This window comes from Choloepus didactylus, chromosome 17, assembly GCF_015220235.1.
Source record: "Choloepus didactylus isolate mChoDid1 chromosome 17, mChoDid1.pri, whole genome shotgun sequence".
NCBI lineage: Eukaryota > Metazoa > Chordata > Mammalia > Pilosa > Megalonychidae > Choloepus > Choloepus didactylus.
The window spans coordinates 56,186,045-56,205,241 of record NC_051323.1 but is presented as its reverse complement, the minus strand read 5'-3'; the positions used below and the strand labels follow the sequence as shown (position 1 = coordinate 56,205,241).

General features: G+C 38.4%; 1 pseudogene; it reads left to right on the top strand.

The window, feature by feature from the left end:
- The first annotated feature begins 16,905 nt into the window (after positions 1-16,905).
- Positions 16,906-17,653, top strand: LOC119512116 (annotated as a pseudogene).
- Positions 17,654-19,197: the final 1,544 nt, after the last annotated feature.

Genomic DNA, 19,197 nt, shown 5'->3' with positions numbered 1-19,197 from the left:
CTCCATGCACAAAGACACTGGAAAGTCCCTGAAAAGCAGGGCAATCTCCTAGCCATTGTTTTGTTAGAGTCCTGCCGGCCCCCCATATGGTTTAAACATTAACACCATGATCTAAATGTTTTCAGAAGGTTTCAGTCTCACTGCCTCACCCCCTTTCATGGAACTCCGGAAGTATTTTCCTTAGAAAGAGTGGGTGCATCTAAAAGCTAATCGTAAAGTATAAGCTCCACTACATGTCTGAGCTCTTGACTTCAAGTCAGACTAACCTTAAAAATTGACAATTTCAATCTCATCCTATTGTTTTCCACTGATCAGGTCTCACACCACTAAGAAAAAGAGTTTGCAGTCACAGTCCAGTACTCGCTGCTTCCTTTGCCAGCAGGGCAATCAGGCAGCTGCCTCTGCAAGGATGAGTCTCCTGGGGTGAGGGCTAGCAGAAGGCCCTCGCACCTACAGCTGCAGGTGCACGAGCCAGAGGGCTAGTATAACCTCATGGCCTAAAGAGAATGGCCCGGGTTAAAACTGCAGCGATGCATCTAAATAGGTTATCAAGGTAAGGAGATCCTGAGGTAGAAAACAGGAGCTGGAGAGAAGAGATGCCAAGGGATTATAGGAGACATAAACCGGTGAGCAGGAGGGTGTTTGGAAATAGTCCATAGGTAGCTTTCCTACCGTCTCACTAGTGTACCGCAAGGGTAGGCTACATTTACTGAAAGATCTGTGAGTGGAGCAGACCTTGCCTGAACAGGGCTGGGTCTGAGTTTGCCGAGGCTAGAGCACTCTGCAGGCAGCGGGTGCACTTCCATGACTGGTCATGGGTGACTGGCTGCTGAGGAACTTTTTCAAACATATTCCAGGTTCCTTAGAGAAATCAGTACTAATTATTGGACCGTATTGTACTTGGAATTCAGCAGAGAGGCCAGGGGCTGGTGAATGACAGGGTGGATGCACATGGGGGAAGACAGATGGGGTCAGCTGCCACGGGTTCTACCAGCCCATTCTCTGCACAGTCGGGTGCTGTCCATGTGTCAAGGGAAAGGGGCCACAGAGGTTTTCAGGGTGAGCTGAAATTATTCTAACTGCCACAGTGATGCTGGTACCAGGAGGTGCAGAAAGGAAGTGGAAGGGGATATTCCAGGTGGAGGAAAGCAGCCGAGTTTTATGTATGAAATCTCAGTGGCTGGTGAACTGACCAGCCAGGTGGCCTTTAAACGATATAGTGATGAAAGTATTCCTCTCAGTACAGGGCAATATGCTCCTTCTGGTCGTCAGTCTGCAAATATTGGAAAGGTGGATGGAAACATAGGTGAAAAGCATCCTCCAAACTGGGGTTTAAGTGGTAGGTTCACCTTAGGAACTGCCCTACATCTTCCCTCCCAGGTTAATGGCAAATCAGCTCTGGTGATGGGAAACTCACTACCTCTCAAAATAGCCTTTTCCTCCTTAGAACAACTTCAAGGCTTCAGATCAATATAAGCAAAATTTTTTACTCTCTCTGTGGTTACTCTCTTTGTGGTTATTATTCACTGGTCCTTTTCTACCCTGGTGATGAATAAGGATACATAATAGTCTAATGTAACTTCAAAATCTATTAATATAGTGACCTGACAGAGAAATAAAGGAAAAGTGATGATAAAATAATATAAATTTCAAAATAAAAATATTCAGGCATAACTACACTGGAAGATATAATGAAGTCATCAGAAATTTGCACTTATGCATAGAACCACCAAAGACAAATACAAGTATATTAACTTGGCAACTCAGATAAAACAAATGGTTTTACTTTTCAAAATGGTTATGCAAGTTATAGTTTATTATCTTCCAGCTCAAATTTATCCTTCATTGCCTGCTCTGCAAAAATGGAACTGGATCCTATATATATTTTTCCTTTGCACAATGTTAATCTTTGTCAGTAGAGATTGCTGGAGAGATGATACAGGAGGAAAGTAATTTCCTTCCTTATCCCAGTGTGCTCCCCTCTGTGGGCTGCTGTAGTGTGCCCCACTTTTACAGTTTTCAGTTCTTGCAGCATGAGCAGCTTCTCCAGAACCCAGCTCCTGCAGCGCTCCTGGGCCCCCCAGCACCAGAATTCTGTGGCACAGGCAGCTTCTTCAACACCGGGTTCCTGCAGAGTCGATCACTTCTCCTGTGCTGTTTCTGCAATTCATGGTGATCCCCAGCACTGTGAGGCAACAGTGCCCCTGGCACACACTTCAGTCAATTCTGTAGCAGAGTCCTCTTGCGAGACCATTTCCCATGAACAGCTTTCCCCAGAACCTGATTTTCTAGCAAGTCCCAAAGGGGAAATTCCCAAAAAGCTCTGCCAGTACAAAATCACAGAAACGTCTTTACCATCCAATGAGTCATGGCTATGCCTTCTCCAACAAGCACTGGTTCTCGGCAGCCCACACCCTGGGGAGAGAGGTGTTCTTCCTTGTATGTTCTTTCTCAATCCTAGGACAAGTGCTGATCCTTATATCTGCCATTTCTACATTCTTTAGAATTCTTGTTACTTCTACTAGCCAATCCTTCATTATTGTAATTCCCTGTCATAGCTACTATCGCTTTATATTAAACTTTCCATGGTTTCCCTCTCTTAATTGAATCTTGATTGATACAGTGGTGGACAATTCCTGGTAAAGTTCCTGACAAAATCAGAGTCTTCACTCATTTACATGGTAGTTGCATTCCTAAGAAATTCAGTGATTAAAAAATGTGCCCTCAGATCCACCAAAAATAAACTTTGCATCTACAAGTAAAGTGGAGTTGTATTCTAGACTCAGATAACCATTGTTCTGGTTTGCTAATGCTGTGGGAATGCAAAACACCAGAAATGGATTGGCTTTTTAAAAGGGGGTTTATTTGGTTACACAGTTACAGTCTTTAAGGCCATAAAGTATCCATCAACAAAGGGTACCTTCACTGGAGAAAGGCCACTGGCGTCCGGAAAACCTCTGTTAGCTGGGAAGGCATGTAGCTGGCGTCTCCTTGCTTCCAGGTTGCATTTCAAAACAGCGTTCTCCAAAATGTCTGCATCAGCTTCCAACGGCCACCTTCAAAATGTCTGTCTCAGCTCCAGCTAGCTATGAGCTCTTTCTGTCTGAGCTTATCTAGTGCTCTAGTAAACTAAAGAAGGCCCATGCTGAATGGGTGGGGCCACACCTCCATGGAAATTATCCAATCAGAGTCATCACCTATTGTTGGGTAGGTCACATCTCCACGGACAATGAACCAATAGGTTCCAACCCAAATCCACACTAATACGTCTGCCCCCACAAGAATGCATTAAAGAATATGGCTTTTTCTGGGGGACATAAATATACAAACCAGCACAACTATAAACCACTTTTCACCCATACAAGGGGATGCCACTTACAGTGGGTACAGATTGTGCACAACACAACCCAGCCGGTGCAAGTCAATGGTGCCTCCAAAGATTCTGTGGTCCATGATCTCCACAACTGTATGTGGCAGCCCTACACTACACAGATATGCATCCAGATACTTGAAGAAAGTTTACAGGATGTTGACTAGTTCTTCACTGCGCAGGTCAGCATCCCTGGCCGCCTCCACCCACTGCGTGAGAGCAGCAGACACCAATCACTGTGACACTCAAAAACTGCCCCCACATTTACTCATTTTCCCCCAAGAAATAACAGCCTGCTCATGTGTCACTTCTCTGATCCTGTCTTTCACGCTCTCATTCTTCCTCCAATCACACCAATCTTCTTGATGGTCTTTAAACATTCCATGTTCCCTCCTTCCTCATGGGCCTTTACAGTGTATTGTTTCTCTGCATGGGAACATTCTTCCCTTTAATATCTCCAAATCTTCCTTCACTCCCTTCAGATCCCTGCTCAAGTGTCACCCTACCCAAGAGGTCTTCTCTGACCACTCTATATAAGGTAGAAATCCTACCTGCAGTGGCACTTCTTGCCCCCCTTATTCTCTTTATTTTTCTTAACAACATGATCACTGTCTGTTGCACTATATATTTTACTTAACTGTTTATTTTCTATATCCCCTCACTAGTACTTGAGTTCCATAAGAACAGGAAGTTTGCCTGTTTTGTTCACTATTGTACCACAGCACCTGAAATAGTGCCTCACTTTTACTAGGCATCCAGCAATTATTTGTAGGGTGAATGGCAAACGGTCATAATTTCACTCTTAATAACACATACTCAGTAACACTCCTTTTCCCATTTATCCAAGCCAACAAATTCAACCACTTCATTTCCCCTATTCCCCTCCCTATCCAAAACTTAAGTTGCACTGCCCAACAGAAAAAAAGGTCAGAGTCAGCAAGTCCTATACTAGAATATTAGAGGATAGCATTGACATTTCTTGTCTGAGGGAAAGATTGCAGCATAGTTTTCAGATGAGAAGATGTGTCCTCACTAAGTTCACTTAATGTAACAGTGCTCTCCATACAGATTTGGACAGCAACATTAAGGGTAGAAACTGGGTCTGGCATGACACGAGATATCTGACATATATTATCGTATTTAATCCATAAAGCTATCTTAAAAATCAGAAACATAAAGGCTATTTCACGTAATAGAAAACTAAGTCCCAGTGATGCTAATAAAATATCAGAGTGGAATTCAAAACCATATCTTTATTGCTTCAAGGTCTATGCTCATTTTGCCACATCACTAAAATGAGGCAATAAAATATGTTGAACACAGTGTAATTTCCACAGAATTTGAGCATCATTTTAAGGGCCACAGTTACTAGACAAATATCAAATAATTTCCAAGAATATTTATTCCATGTCTACCTATTAGTAATATCTAGAGATACCGTTGTTGGAAATAAAGTCAATTCTCCTGCATCTTGAGGCTACTTATGCAGAATTTTAGCTTATTCATGGCAAACATCTGTTTAAGGTCAGTTTATTAACCAATAGTAACTTCTCTGATTAATGAAGAGCTTTGTTAATATTATTGGCAACATTTACATTCTACCTTCTTAATTATTGTGTTTTAAAATAAGCAATCTGTTTTTGCTTTACCATGGCCAATGCCAAGGCAAAATTACGAGACAGATGATGCTTTTGTGCTCTTCCCATTCCTTCCTTGTTAGAATCTTTCTAGAGGGGTACAGAGGAACAAAGCGAAGACCGACCAGAGGGAGAGGTGCTTAGTCAACACTGGGTCTGGTCCCCAATAGTCAGTGGCCAGAATCAAGTAGGTCGATATGCAGTCCAATGCCAGTGTTCAGCTGGCTTTGGGCCAGTGTTCCTATCCTCAGAGATCAAAAAGATATTAAGCACTTCCGTGTGCTACAAATTGTATGTTTGCTATATTATTTAATCCTTACATGAATATTTCCTGTTACCTCCCATTTACAAATGAAGACCAATCTTGACCAAGCTTAAGCATAAAGGGGGGAGACTCTCCCTCAGGTCCATCTGATATCACGGCCCATGCTCTTGGAGACTGGACCATGATGCATGAGAGGGACACTCCATGTCACAGGATGTGGGAACACCACAAGTCCAACTGGCCAGTCTGTGGGAGCAGCACCCTTAGCTAATTGCGAGGCAGAAGACGGCCAGGATGGGTACCCCTGACCAAGTTCAAGGCACAGTCAAGGGAGCCCAGGCCCCACCTAAGTGCTCTGAGGTGCAGAGCAGGACCCCAGTTCCAGTCAGACACTGGGATGCTAAAGCAGGAAATGGAGGCTGAGACCAACTCCTAGGAGAAATGAGCACAGTAGGAGTAAAGAAATGTGTGTCAGATATAGGAGTGTCTAGGGCTCATCTCAAGCACTGCAGATCTCCTGTAAATTATAATCTGTGATTCCACAGGTTGGAGTCTCACTTCATGTAAGGTGCTGAGAGTAGCATCTCCAAAACTTCTGGTTGGAGCTCCATACAAGGACCCAACTTCCCCAAGACCTTTCAGTCCAACTAATATTTCCTGAGTACATACTGTGTGTCAGACACTGTTTCAGGTTCAGACTTTTGAGAGTCTACACTACTTCTGAGATTCTATACCGCTTCTGATACATTACCTATTTATGTTCATCTCTCCAGATTTATACCTATTTTAACTACCCATATTCCTGTGCTTACTGGAATTTGACTGTAGTAGTAGTTTTCCAAGTAGAGGAAGGGAAGAGAATCCAGACCAAGGAAATAAATGGCATGAACAAATACTCTGAAATGTGTAAGATCATTTGCTTGCTCAGGTAAAGGTGAAAAGTACAAAATGGGTGGGAAAGTGGTGTAGAGAGTGAGGTGGGAAGATGACAAAGTCCCCATCTTTACTTTACTATGTGAAGAAAATTTCAGGAGAGAGAGAATGTAGAGATAGTTGGAGGTAAGCATGACCTGGGTATTATACCTCTATTCACACTCCTTCTACCTCAACCATTTTACATTTGCAGTCCCTCTCATCCTCAAGAGGAATGTGTTTGGAATCCCAATCATTTGAATTTAGGATCTGTTTCGAGAAAGATTTGATTTCTGAGAAGAAAACCTGGACAGGTTCCCAGCTTTTCCTCACTCCAGCTTCCATTCACAGTGTGGCTTCTTCGTTCTCTTTAACATGAATTTCACAACATGGCATGTAACAAGTATTCAAACATAAGTTCAATAAATTCATCCAAAACAAAACGGAAATTTTTTCATACTAGTGCCTGTTTTGGATTGGCCATGTCTTGATCCCATCCCCTCACTCAGACGTGGAGCCATTGGACTTGACAGCCATTGGATCCACACCACAGTGAGGTAGGACCTGACCATGGGGACAAGGGGTGACTGAAAGCCAGCACCATCTCTGCTCCTTAAGCTGTGGTACCTGACAGGAGACTTCATCCAACACAAGAGGAAGCATCTGTTATTACCCCTGCAAAAAACTGTTTAGTCTGTTAGAGGCTCTTTGGCCCACCAGAAAAAAACAAGCTTCTATAATGCATTACTACATCAACCAAGAATAATAACGACAAAAAAAGAGAGAGTTTTTTCTAGGAAAAACAGAGTTGAACTCTAGGACATGTGATATTATACAAAATAATACATTACATGCAAATATTGTATATAATAAACACAACAATGATAGCTATTTAATATTATTGACAGTGGTATTTTTATTATTATTAGCATCATTATCACTACTGTTATTTTCAGGGTACTGGACATATTTATGAATTGACTTAAAAAGAGTTATAAATGAATCCATGTCTGATGTGTTATTATTTCAGTATAAACTGAATGTAATGATTCTAATCTATTGGAGAAGACTTTAATTATATCATAATTTTAATCTGATGCAAATATGACAATGTTTTAAATTTTGACAGAATTGGGTGGGAAGATATTGAAGAGTTGTGTTATTCTTGTTAGTTTTCAGAATGCTTGAAATGTTTTCTAATTTTAAATGATGTATAAATACTCTAATCTCCCCAAGTTGAAAAAACAGCCTTGATACTGGAAGTGGGAGCAGGAGTCTCTGGCACTAAGTCAAGGGGCTGTGTTCCGGTCCCATTTATTCTCTGAGTGACCTTGAGCCAGTCAATTTACTACCTCTCTGACCAAGAGTTTTCTCACCTATAAAATACAAGTGTTGGACTAGATGATCTCTCAGCTTTTCTACTCTCAAATTTTATGACCAAGTCTACTTTCTGACAGCTAAAAAGATGGGGCTAATTTTAATGCATATTGTTTGTCCCCATATCTTGCACATAACTGATTGCAAATGCCTAGAAGCTAAAATGAAGGGTCAAACTAGTGCCATCTGCTTCTATTACCGATTATATTGTGAAGCTCCTTCCAATTATTTTTTTCTTTTTTAACTTTTCTTGAAAAACAGAAGTTGGCAGGGAATGTAAACAACATCACCCCACACATTTATTGAATAATTCATAGCCAGTATGTAGCAGAGTCATAATTTGTTAGCCAACACTTTTTCTCCAAATACCTGAGTGCTCTGACATCAGTAACAAATGATTTAGTTGGCACTGCTTTAAAAATTATAGTGTTTAAGGATTGATGTCTGAGCTTCAAATTTATTTTATTTTTATCAATATCCTTTAATTAATTTTACCATATTATATTGGAATGAAATATTTTCCCTAGTTGACTATCCTCCCCTGATTACTTTTCCTAAGTCCTTTTTATGTATCCTTTATCCAGTGTTTTTCCATTAAAACATTCCATTTTCCCTCACTGATGAAACTCTTCCCTTTCATTCAAATGAAATAAAACAAGGCATCTTATAATTTTAAAAATTAATATAAGGATATTTTATTGAATTATGAAAGGGGAAAAATTACAGTGATTTTCACTCTATTACAACAAAAAGCATATTTATTCAATTTTATTTTACTAACCATTATCTTTTATCCTCTATATCATTTTACATTGGCCTCATCTGACAGTATTTTGCTCCAATTTTTGACAAAATTATTTTGTTATCCAAAACACTGTCTTACTTAGGGTGGGATATACTTATCCTAAGTAGAATGGGTTACACTTACATTCTACTATATCACCAACAAATCGTATCACAAAACATTAATATAAAAATAGGATTAAGTGAAATTTTACAGTAGCTAAAAAGGCTTCCTACTCTTACTCCAATTTCAGTTTAGAAGGGACATTCACTGCAGCCATGCCTCAACACCATGTCTCCCAGTGCAATCCCATAAAGGCATCCAGAGTGCTTCCTTGACAGTTCCCCAATCTGCCAGCACAATCTACAACCCTCCTAGGTTACATATAATTTTTAGAAGAATGCAATGGCATCTCCAGGTTTTCTAAACAGGAGGGGATTCTGGGGAGCTGAGCTATCAGATTTGAAGAGGTAGTAAGTAACTTGAGGCTGGTATGCATAGCAAGCCCACTATTTTTCTTAGATTGTGTGAGTAATTAGATTAGGTGGGGTTTACTCCTCCCTCATAAAGGAGGGCCACAATTGAATGAGGCTAGAAGTCAATAACAGAACTGGGAAAATTCCAAATGTATGGAAACTAAACAATGTGCTCTTAAATAACCAATGGGTCAAGGAAGAAATCAAAAGGAAAATTAAGAAATACTTTGACATAAATGAAAATGAAATCCCAACATTTCAAAACTTATGGGATGCAGCAAAGGCCATGTCCAGAGGGAAATTTATAACTCTAAATATTTACATTAAAAAAGAATAAAGACATCAAATTAGTAACCTAACCTCACACCTGGAGAATCTAAAAAAAGAGCAAACTAAACCCAAAGTGGCAGAAGGAAGGAAATAAAAAAGATTAGAGTGGAGACAATGAAACATGATAGAGAGAATCAACAATACTAAGAGTATGAAAGATCAATAAAATTGACAAGCCTTCAGCTAAACTGACAAAGAAACAGAGAGAATGTGAAGAACAAATCAGAAATGGAAAGGGGGACATTACTATCTACATTATAGAAATGAAAAGGATAATTGTATGATAACAAATTGGATACCCTAGATGAACAAATTCCTAGAAACACATAAATTATCTAAACTGACTCACAAAGAAATAGAAGAGTTCAACAGATCAATAACGAGTAAAGAAATCGAATCAGTAATTAGAAACCTCCCAACACAGAAAAGTCCAAGACCAGATAACTTCACTAGTGAATTTTACCAAACATTCAAAGAAGAATTGACACCAATCCTTCTCAGACTCTTCCAAAAAAACTGAAGAGGAAAGAACACCTCCTAACTCTATCTGAGGTCAGCATTACCCTAATACCAAAGGCAAATAAGGACATCACACAAAAAGAAAATTACAGACCAATACCCCTTATAAATATAGACGTTAACCTCCTAAACAAAATACTAGTAAACTGAATCCAACAGTACATGAAAAGGATTATATATCTTGTGCGAGTGGGGTTCATCCCAGGAGTGCAAGGGTGGTTCAACATAAGAAAATATATTAATGTTATACAGCACATTAATGGAATGAAGGAAAAAACACATGATCAACTCAATAGATGCAGAAAGTGTATTTGACAAAATCGAGCACATTTTCTTGATAAAACTACTCAGCTCTGACAACTAGGAATAGAAGGAAACTTCTTCAACATGATAAAGGACATATGAAAAACTCACAGCTAACATCATACACAGTGATGAAATATTGAAAGTTTCCCCCTACGATTTGGAACAAGGCAAGCATGCTGACTTTCACTTCTATTAAACACTGTACTGAAATTTCTGGCCAGAACAATTAGACTATGAAATTAGAAAAATGAAATAAAAGGTATCTGTCACAGGTTCATCTCTTTACACCTCAAATCTGTGATCTCCATTAGAAAAGGCCTGCGCCTCATCATGTCATGATTTAGCCAGTTTGGGCTTCATCAAGTAACCTTCCACTCAAATAAAAATATGGGGACAGACAATAGTTTAAAAGTAAAGAGCACTCAAGACAAGAATTCAACTTCAACACATATTTACTAAAGGAGCACTTAAGGTAAAAGAAACAAGTTTACAATGTAAAAATAAACTGATATATTAACAAGCCTAGGAGCCCCTGCTCCTCCAGACACAGCTGGACATCAGATCAGAGAGCTCCCCCTTGTCTGAGTTGCAGAGTATTTATAGCATTTTTTATTTAGAATACATTCAATGAAGTCACATTCTATTTTTACATTTGAACTATAAGTGGTGAATGAATGATGTGTGGTGAACTACAGTGGTAAATGATGTGTGGTAAACCACAATGAGTCAAGGACAAAAAAGTGGGTATTTACAGCATTATCAGAGATTCAAACTTAACCTTGAATGTCTGCAAAATTCTACTGAAACTATTTCTACTAATCAAGCTATGACTTCTTTAAGAGCAATATGACACACGTTTTACTTACATAAACTAAAAAGTAGAAAAAAGATTACTATTACTTATCTCTAACTTATTAATATAGTTTTCTTATTTCATTCTTAGTTTAGCCATTACATCATGTGATAAGCATACATCTGATTAAAACTGTATTCAGCCTTGTTATATTACTTACGACTTAGCTATGATTGAAGTAACAGCTACAGCCCCATCCTGTTTTCTTTTTTTACACAGAGGACAAGATGGTTACATGTTATCTATACCTAAGAAGGCTGAGAAGGGCTTTGTGCTTTCTTGAAAATATTCACAGCTTTTAACTGTTTAGCTTCTCCTTCAGTACAATCTTCTAATATAGGACTTGAAAGATATGAATAATCTGTCCCAGTATTCACAGTAAGGCCTTTCCATGTCTTGTCATTTGGAGTGTTTTGGAGTAAAAGTTCTGTTAAATATGCTACTATATCAGGAAGGAATGACTGGTTTTTCACTATTAGAACAGAAAGCATCAGGTAGTACATGAGAGCATAATAGAAGGAGTCAGAGTCCTTGTTATCAGATTCCTCAGTACAGATATTATCCTGGAAAAAAAAAAACAGTATAACAATGCTATTAGCAGATGTGATAATTTTATACATAAAAAATCCCAAAGAATTTACAGGAAAGCTGTCAGAACTAATAGACAAATTCAGCAAAGAGGCAGGGTACAAATCAACAGACAAAAATAAGTGGTGTTTCTATACACCAGCAATGAACACTCTAAAAAGAGAATCAAGAAAACAGTTCTATTTATAATAGCAACTAAAAAGATAAAATATCTAGGAATAAATTTAACCAAAGACATAAAGGACTTGTGCAAGGAAAACTATACATACTTCTGAAAGAAATTAAAGAAGACCTAACTAAATGTACAGATAGCTCATGTTCATGGATCGGAGACTTAATATGGTTAAGACATCAATACTACTCAAAGTGATATACAGATTCAATGTAATTCGAATCAGAATTCCAACAGATTCCTTTGCAAAAATGGGAAAGCCCATCATCAAATTCAAATGGAAGGGCAAGGGGTCGTGAATAGCCTAAACCATCGTGATAAAGAACAAATTTAGAAAGCTGCATATCCACATGCAAAAGAATGAAAGTGGACCCCTACCTCAAAACATACACAAAATCAACTCAAAATGGATCATCTTCCTAAATATAGGAGCTAAAACTATAGAATTCTTAGAAGAGAACATGGGGAAATATCTTCAGGACCTTGCATTATGCAATGGATCCTTAAACTTTACACCAAAAGCAAAAGCACCAAAAGAAAAAATAAATTTTCACTTCATCAAAATTTAAAACTATTGTGCACCAAGGAACATTATCAAGAAAGTGGAAATACAACCTACAGAATGGGAGAAAATATTTGGGGACTACATATATTATTAGGAATTCAGATACAGAATAAATTAAGAACTCCTGCAACTCAACAACACTAAGTCAAATAATCTATTTTTAAAATAGGCAAAGGACTTAAATATAAATTTCTGTAAAGAAGTTATACAAATGGCCAATAAGCACATGAAAGATGCTCAACCTCATTAGTCATTAGCGAAATGCAAATCAAAACCACAATGAGATACCACTTCACACACACTAGAATAGGTTATGATAGAAAGTGGAAAATAGAAAGTTTTTGTGAGGATGCAGAGAAATAAGAACCTTCATAAATTGCTGATGGGAATATGAAATGGTGTAGCTGCTATGGAAAAGAGGTTAGCAGATTCTCAAAAATTTAACATAGAATTACCATGCAATCCCACTTTTAAGTAAATACCCCAAAGAACTGAAAGCAGGGACTCAAGCAGCTGTTTGTACACCAATGTTGATGGCAAGACTATACACAAGAAGCAAAAGGTGGAAGCAACTCAAGTGTCTGTTAACAGATGAATGGATAAATAAAATGCAGTATTACATACACAATGGAATATTATTCAGCCATAAAAAGAGAATGAAGTTCTGAGACATACTACAACCACATAGGAAATAAGCCAGAAATGAAAGGACAGATATTGTATGATTTCACTTATGTGTGATAATCAGATATGCAAATTCACAGACAAAAAACAGACAAGAGGATACTATGTACAGGAGTGGGGAGGAGGATGAGAGGGGGCATGGGGAGTTATTGCTTAATAGATACAGAGGTTCTGTTTGGAGTGATGGAAAATTTTTGGTAATGGATTGTGGTGATGGTAGCACAATACTGTGAATGTAATTAATGCCACTGGATTGCATGCTTGAAGGTGGTTAAAATGAAAAATACTTTGTTGTGTGTGTGTGTGTGTGTGTGTGTGTGTGTGTGTATCACAATAAAAAATGTCTGTGATGACTCAAATGCAAAACTGTTGACGAATTTTATTTCTTGATGTGTGCTTGTAGTGTTGATTCTAGATACATCCACAGGATATATAACATCTGGTTAGCAAAGTTTCCAATGATCTAGGTATTTGGCATCATGTTGATAAAACTGGATGATTGCTTGTTCCAGATATCTTTTTTAATACAGACGTCTGGATTTCCAGAGGCCCCGCCCAAGGGTTGGTTTGTTCTTGGAAAGATATCACAGTGTGATCATCTTGAAATTCAGAACTCTATTTGATAACACTTCTTGGCAAAGTGTCCTATATATTCAATCTCACAAATGCTACTTGATTTGTTATTTATCCATGTTGTTAATTAAAAGTGAATTGAGGATCTAGGGGCAAGATGGCGGCATAGAGAGGAGTGGAAGCTAAGTAGTCCCCCTGGAACAACTACAAAAAACCAGAAACAACTAGTAAATAATCCAGAATAACTGTGGGGGGACAAACAAGACCATCCACTCATCATATACCAACCTGAATTGGGAGGAATGCCTGACAACACAGCATAAAATCTGTAAGTAAAACCTGCGGATCCAAGTCATGAGACCCCCTCCCCCATAGCCCGAGCTGCAAAGCCTTGTGGTGCCAGAGAGAAGCTCTCTCCCAGCAAGCGAATATAGCTCAGCTGAGCTCCAACTGGGGTTTTAAGTAGCGCATGTGAACTGCTCACTACAGGTACAAATCCCTGAAAAACAGACAGAGGCTTTGGGTGACGACTGACCTTGGAGAGCCGGAGGGTCGCCTTGGACTGGGTCTGAAGGGGACTATCTGTTTCTTTTTCGGCTCAGTGGAGAAAGCCCCAGCCATTTTCAGTTTCCAGGGCTGTGACTCGGGGAAGGGTGGAGACAGCACAAGCAGAGAGAGAGACCATTGAAATGCTAATGACATCCACCTGGAGGGTCTGTCTTCTCTAGGAGGAAAGGGGTGGGGCCCTTTCCATTCAGAACCAGACCCCAGAGCCTGGGGGAACACGGCCACACCTCCTCACAACAGTCAAGAATTACAGGCTAACAGGCATCACCTGCTGGGCAGAAAAGCACAGTGACCTGAGGCATCACAGGGTGGAGCAATTTTCTAAGACACACCCGCAGGGAAACCAGATACTGAATATTTCTTCCCTCTGGGACCTGAGCCTCTTCTGGTCTGGGAAAACCTGATTTGGATAACCAAGGAAACCATGCCTAGACAACAGAAAATTACAACCTACACTAAGAAAAACAAAGTTATGGCCCAGTCAAAGGAACAAACGTACACTTCAACTGAGATACACAGGAATTTAAACAACTAATGCTAAATCAATTCAAAAAGTTTAGAGAAGATATTGCAAAAGAGATAGAGGCTGTAAAGGAAACACTGGGCATATATAAGGCAGAAATCGAAAGTTCAAAAAAACAACTAGTAGAATCTATGGAAATGAAAGGTACAACACAAGAGATGAAAGACACAATGGAAACATACAATAGCAGATCTCAAGAGGCAGAAGGAAACACTCAGGAACTGGAGAACAAAACACCTGAAAGCCTACATGCAAAGGAGCAGATGGAGAAAAGAATGAAAAAATATGAGCAACATCTCCAGGAACTCAAGGATGAAACAAAGTACAATAATGTACGTATCATTGGTGTCCCAGAAGGAGAAGAGAAGGGAAAAGGGGAAGAAGCAATAACAGAGGAAATAATTAATGAAAATTTCCCATCTCTTATGAAAGACATAAAATTACAGATCCAAGAAGCGCAGCATACTCCAAACAGAAGAGATCTGAATAGGCGTACGCCAAGACACTTAATAATCAGATTATCAAATGTCAAAGACAAAGAGAGAATCCTGAAAGCAGCAAGAGAAAAGCGATCCATTACATACAAAGGAAGCTTAATAAGACTATGTGCGGATCTCTCAGCAGAAACCATGGAGGCAAGAAGGAAGTGGTGTGATATATTTAAGATACTGAAAGAGAAAAACCGCCAACCAAGAATCCTATATCCAGCAAAGCTGTCCTTCAACTATGAGGGAGAGCTCAAAATATTTTCTGACAAACAGACAATGAGAGACCTTGTGAACAAGACACCTGTCCTACAGGAAATACTAAAGGGAGCACTACAGGATGATTGAAGACAAGAGTGCGTGGTTTGGAACACAATTTTGAGAGATGGTAGCACAACAATGTAAGTACACTGAACAAAGGTAACTATGAATACGGTTGAGAGAGGAAGGTGGGGAGCATGTGAGACACCACAAGAAAGGAGGAAAGATAAAGACTGGGGCTGTGTGACTGGGTGAAGTCTAGAGTATTCAACAATTGTGTTAAAATGTACAAACATGTTCTTTTATGAGGGAGAACAAGCAAATGTCAACCTTGCAAGGTGTTAAAAATGGGGAGGCATTGGGGGAGGGATGCAATCAGCATAAACTAGAGACTGTAACTAATAGAATCATTGTATTATGCTTCCTTTAATGTAACAAAGGTGATATACCAAGGTGAATGCAGATAAGAGAGGGGGATAGGGGAGGCATGTTAGACACTTGACATTGGTAGTATTGTCTGATTCTTTATTCTACTTTGATTTAAGGTTATTTTTCCTTTTGCTGCTTCCTAGCTGTCATTTTTTTTCCTCTTTCTTTTGCCTCTCTACCTTCTTTGACTCTCCCCCCTGCCTTGTGGAAGAAATGTAGATGCCCTTATATAGATAGTGGTGAAGGTGGTGAACACATAAATGTATGACCATGCAGAGAACCATCGATTATTTACTTGGGATGGAATGTATGGTGAGTGAACAAAACCATATTAAAAAAAAAAAAAACGGGTTGATGACAAAACCTCAAGGGCAATATACCGAGTGAAATAAGCCAGACACATAAGGACAATTATTGCAGGGTCTCACTGATAGGAACTAATTATAATATGTAAACTCATAGACATGAAATATAAGGTCCCAAGATATAGGACGAGGCTTAAGAATGGGGAGTGGTTGCTTAGTATGAGCAGAATGTTCAATTAGGATGAACTTAAATGTTTGGAAATGAACAGGGGTGTTGGTAGCAAGATGTGAGAATAACTAACAGCGCCGAATGGTGTGTGAATGAGGTGGAAAGGGGAAGCTCAGAGTCATATATGTCACCAGAAGGAAAGTTGGAGGTCAAAAGATGGGAATGTATAAAACTGAATCCTATGGTGGGCAAAGTCCATGATCAACTGTACAAATACTAGAAATCGCTTCCATGAACCAGAACAAATGTATGACAATACAATTAGAAGTTAATAATAGAGGGGCATATAGGGAAGAAATATATACCTATTGCAAACTATATACTACAGTTGGTAGTATTTCAACATTTTTTCATAAACAGTAACAAATGTACTATACCAATACTACGAGTCAACAATTGAGGGGGGTTGGTTAGGGATAGGGGAGGATTAGAGTTTCCTTTTCTTTTTTTCTTTTTTCATCTTTCACTTTATTTCTTGTCTGGAGTAATGAGAAGTTTCTAAAAATTGAACAAAAATTAAGTGTGGTGATGGATGCACAGCTGTATGAGGGTACCCAGGGGCAAGTGATTGTACACTTTGGATCTTTGGATAATTGTATGGTATCTGAATAATCTCAATAAAAATGAAAAAAAAAAAGTGAACATCAAAAAAAAAAAAAAGTGAATTGAGGATTGTGCAATCAGATCGAGCTAAGATGGCAACTGTAGAACCGGAAACCACCCCAACTCCTAATCCCCCACTGCATAAGAAGAGAAAATGGAATCTAATCAGGAAGTTGCTAACCCAGAACACTATATTAAACATCCACTACAGACTAGATGGGTGCTTTGGTTTTTTAAAAATGATAAAAGCAAAACTTGGCAAGCAAACCCTTGACTGATCTCTAAGTCTGATACTGTTGAAGAGTTTTGGGCTCTGTACAACCATATCCAGTTGTCTAGTAATTTAATGCCTAGCTGTGACTACTCACTTTTTAAGGATGGTATTGAGCCTATGTGGGAAGATGAAAAAAACAAACAAGGAGGATGACGGCTAATTATATTGAACAAACAGCAGAGAGGAAGTGACCTCAATCGCTCTTGGGTAGAGACACTGCTGTGCCTTACTGGAGAATCTTTTAATGACTACAGTATGATGTATGTGGAGCCGTTGTTAACGTTAGAACTAAAGGAGACAAGATAGCGATATGGACGACTGAATATGAGAACAGAGAAGCTGTTACGTATACAGGGAGGGTATACAAAGAAAGGTTAGGACTTCCTCCAAAGATAGTGATTGGTTATCAGTCCCATGCAGACACAGCTACTAAGAGCAGCTCTGCCACTAAAAATAGGTTTGTTAAGAAGACACCTTCTGAGTATTCTCGTAGGAGACTGCATCAAGCAATCAAGATTTGGGAGCAGAACCAAAGCCTCTTCAGAAGCAGAGTGGACTGCATATAAATTTCATTTCCATCTAAATGTTACTAACATATGAGAAGTCTCATTTGCCTTTGTCTTGTACTTCTCTGTTCATATATTATTAATATTATTTTAATTTTGGTGAGCATATCCACTATTCCAATCAAAGAATTACAGTACACACCATCCCCAGAATCCATAAATGTGTTCCTGGCCCACTCTGTAATAGCTTAGTGGAATTACATTACAAACACATTTACCCATCCACAATATTCAAAAAAGAACTTGCATTTCTATACCTTAAAGGAAAAAAAATTCTATGTTCCATTATACGCAGGAGTGTATTTTGCTCATTTGGAAAAATATGATGCATACACTTTTCTAGCAATTTTCTGTTTCTTTTTACAGCATTGTCTTTGCTGCACTCTTGCTGATGGCTGCTAGATTTTAATTTGTTTCCCTACTTGATAACATTAGTGATTCTGATTTCAGTTATTCATTTTGTTTTGCTTTTGTTTTTTACTTGATGTAACATTGGTGAAGGATCCAGGAATATGACACAAAGGTGGAATAAACATTAATTTGTGCATTCTTTGGTAACTTTTTTGCTTTTTGAAACTACAAAGCTTTGCTACAAATTTATGCATTTCATTCAAATCAGTGATCTATGTTTGTGTGATTTCCTAAGCATAATTGTGGATTTTTAAAAATGTAACATCATAATTACATTCCTAACTAGAATTAGAATGTCTGTTTTTGTATCTTTATGCTGTATTTTAACATTTTGTGTTACTTAGGTTATTTTACTTTGCTTAAAATGGCTCAAGTAGAGAAGTGGTCCCATTCATATTAAGACAGTATACAAAACTGTAAATAAAATGTGCACAGTGAATTGTCTTTCAGACAACTAGATTTGTCCTTTTATTTCTCCATCTCTATAGAAGGAATATGTGTCTCTAATTGCAAGGCAGTCTCTGTTGTGTCTTCTCTCGTAGTGTTTTACATGTGAACAGCATATATTTGGATCACTAGTGTGATTAGTATATTTATTAAAATTTTAAATAAATTGAATAGGTAGTATTATATATATGGAATTAAATTGATGTGGCCATCTTTGTGTTTTATAAAACAAGGCACAGTCATTTAGTTTAGGTAAATAATGTACTCCTCTATTAATATGTTAAAACTCCTCTAAGATTGGTTTCTTGATATATCACCATTTAATTCAACAGCAGTTGAAATACTTGGTTGCTGAATTGAGATATTCTTATGTAAGTGTCAAAATGATAGCACAGTGAAAGAGCAGAGGTGTTGGAGGCATATGCGATAAGAACTTACTTAGCGTTGCTGTCTAACAGAATGGGATAACGGGTTGGAAAACTGAGATTTATGTTGGTGAATTGGTGCAGTATCATTTCATGTAAACTTGATAATTTGACCTACTCTTTATAGACATCAATAGAAAACAAACTTGAGCAATTTTTGACTATAAGATATAATTGTATATTTCAGATCCTGTGAAATGAAAAATGGCTATCATAGAGAAAAGTTGGTAAGCTGAACTATAGGTAGCAGAATGAAAATCA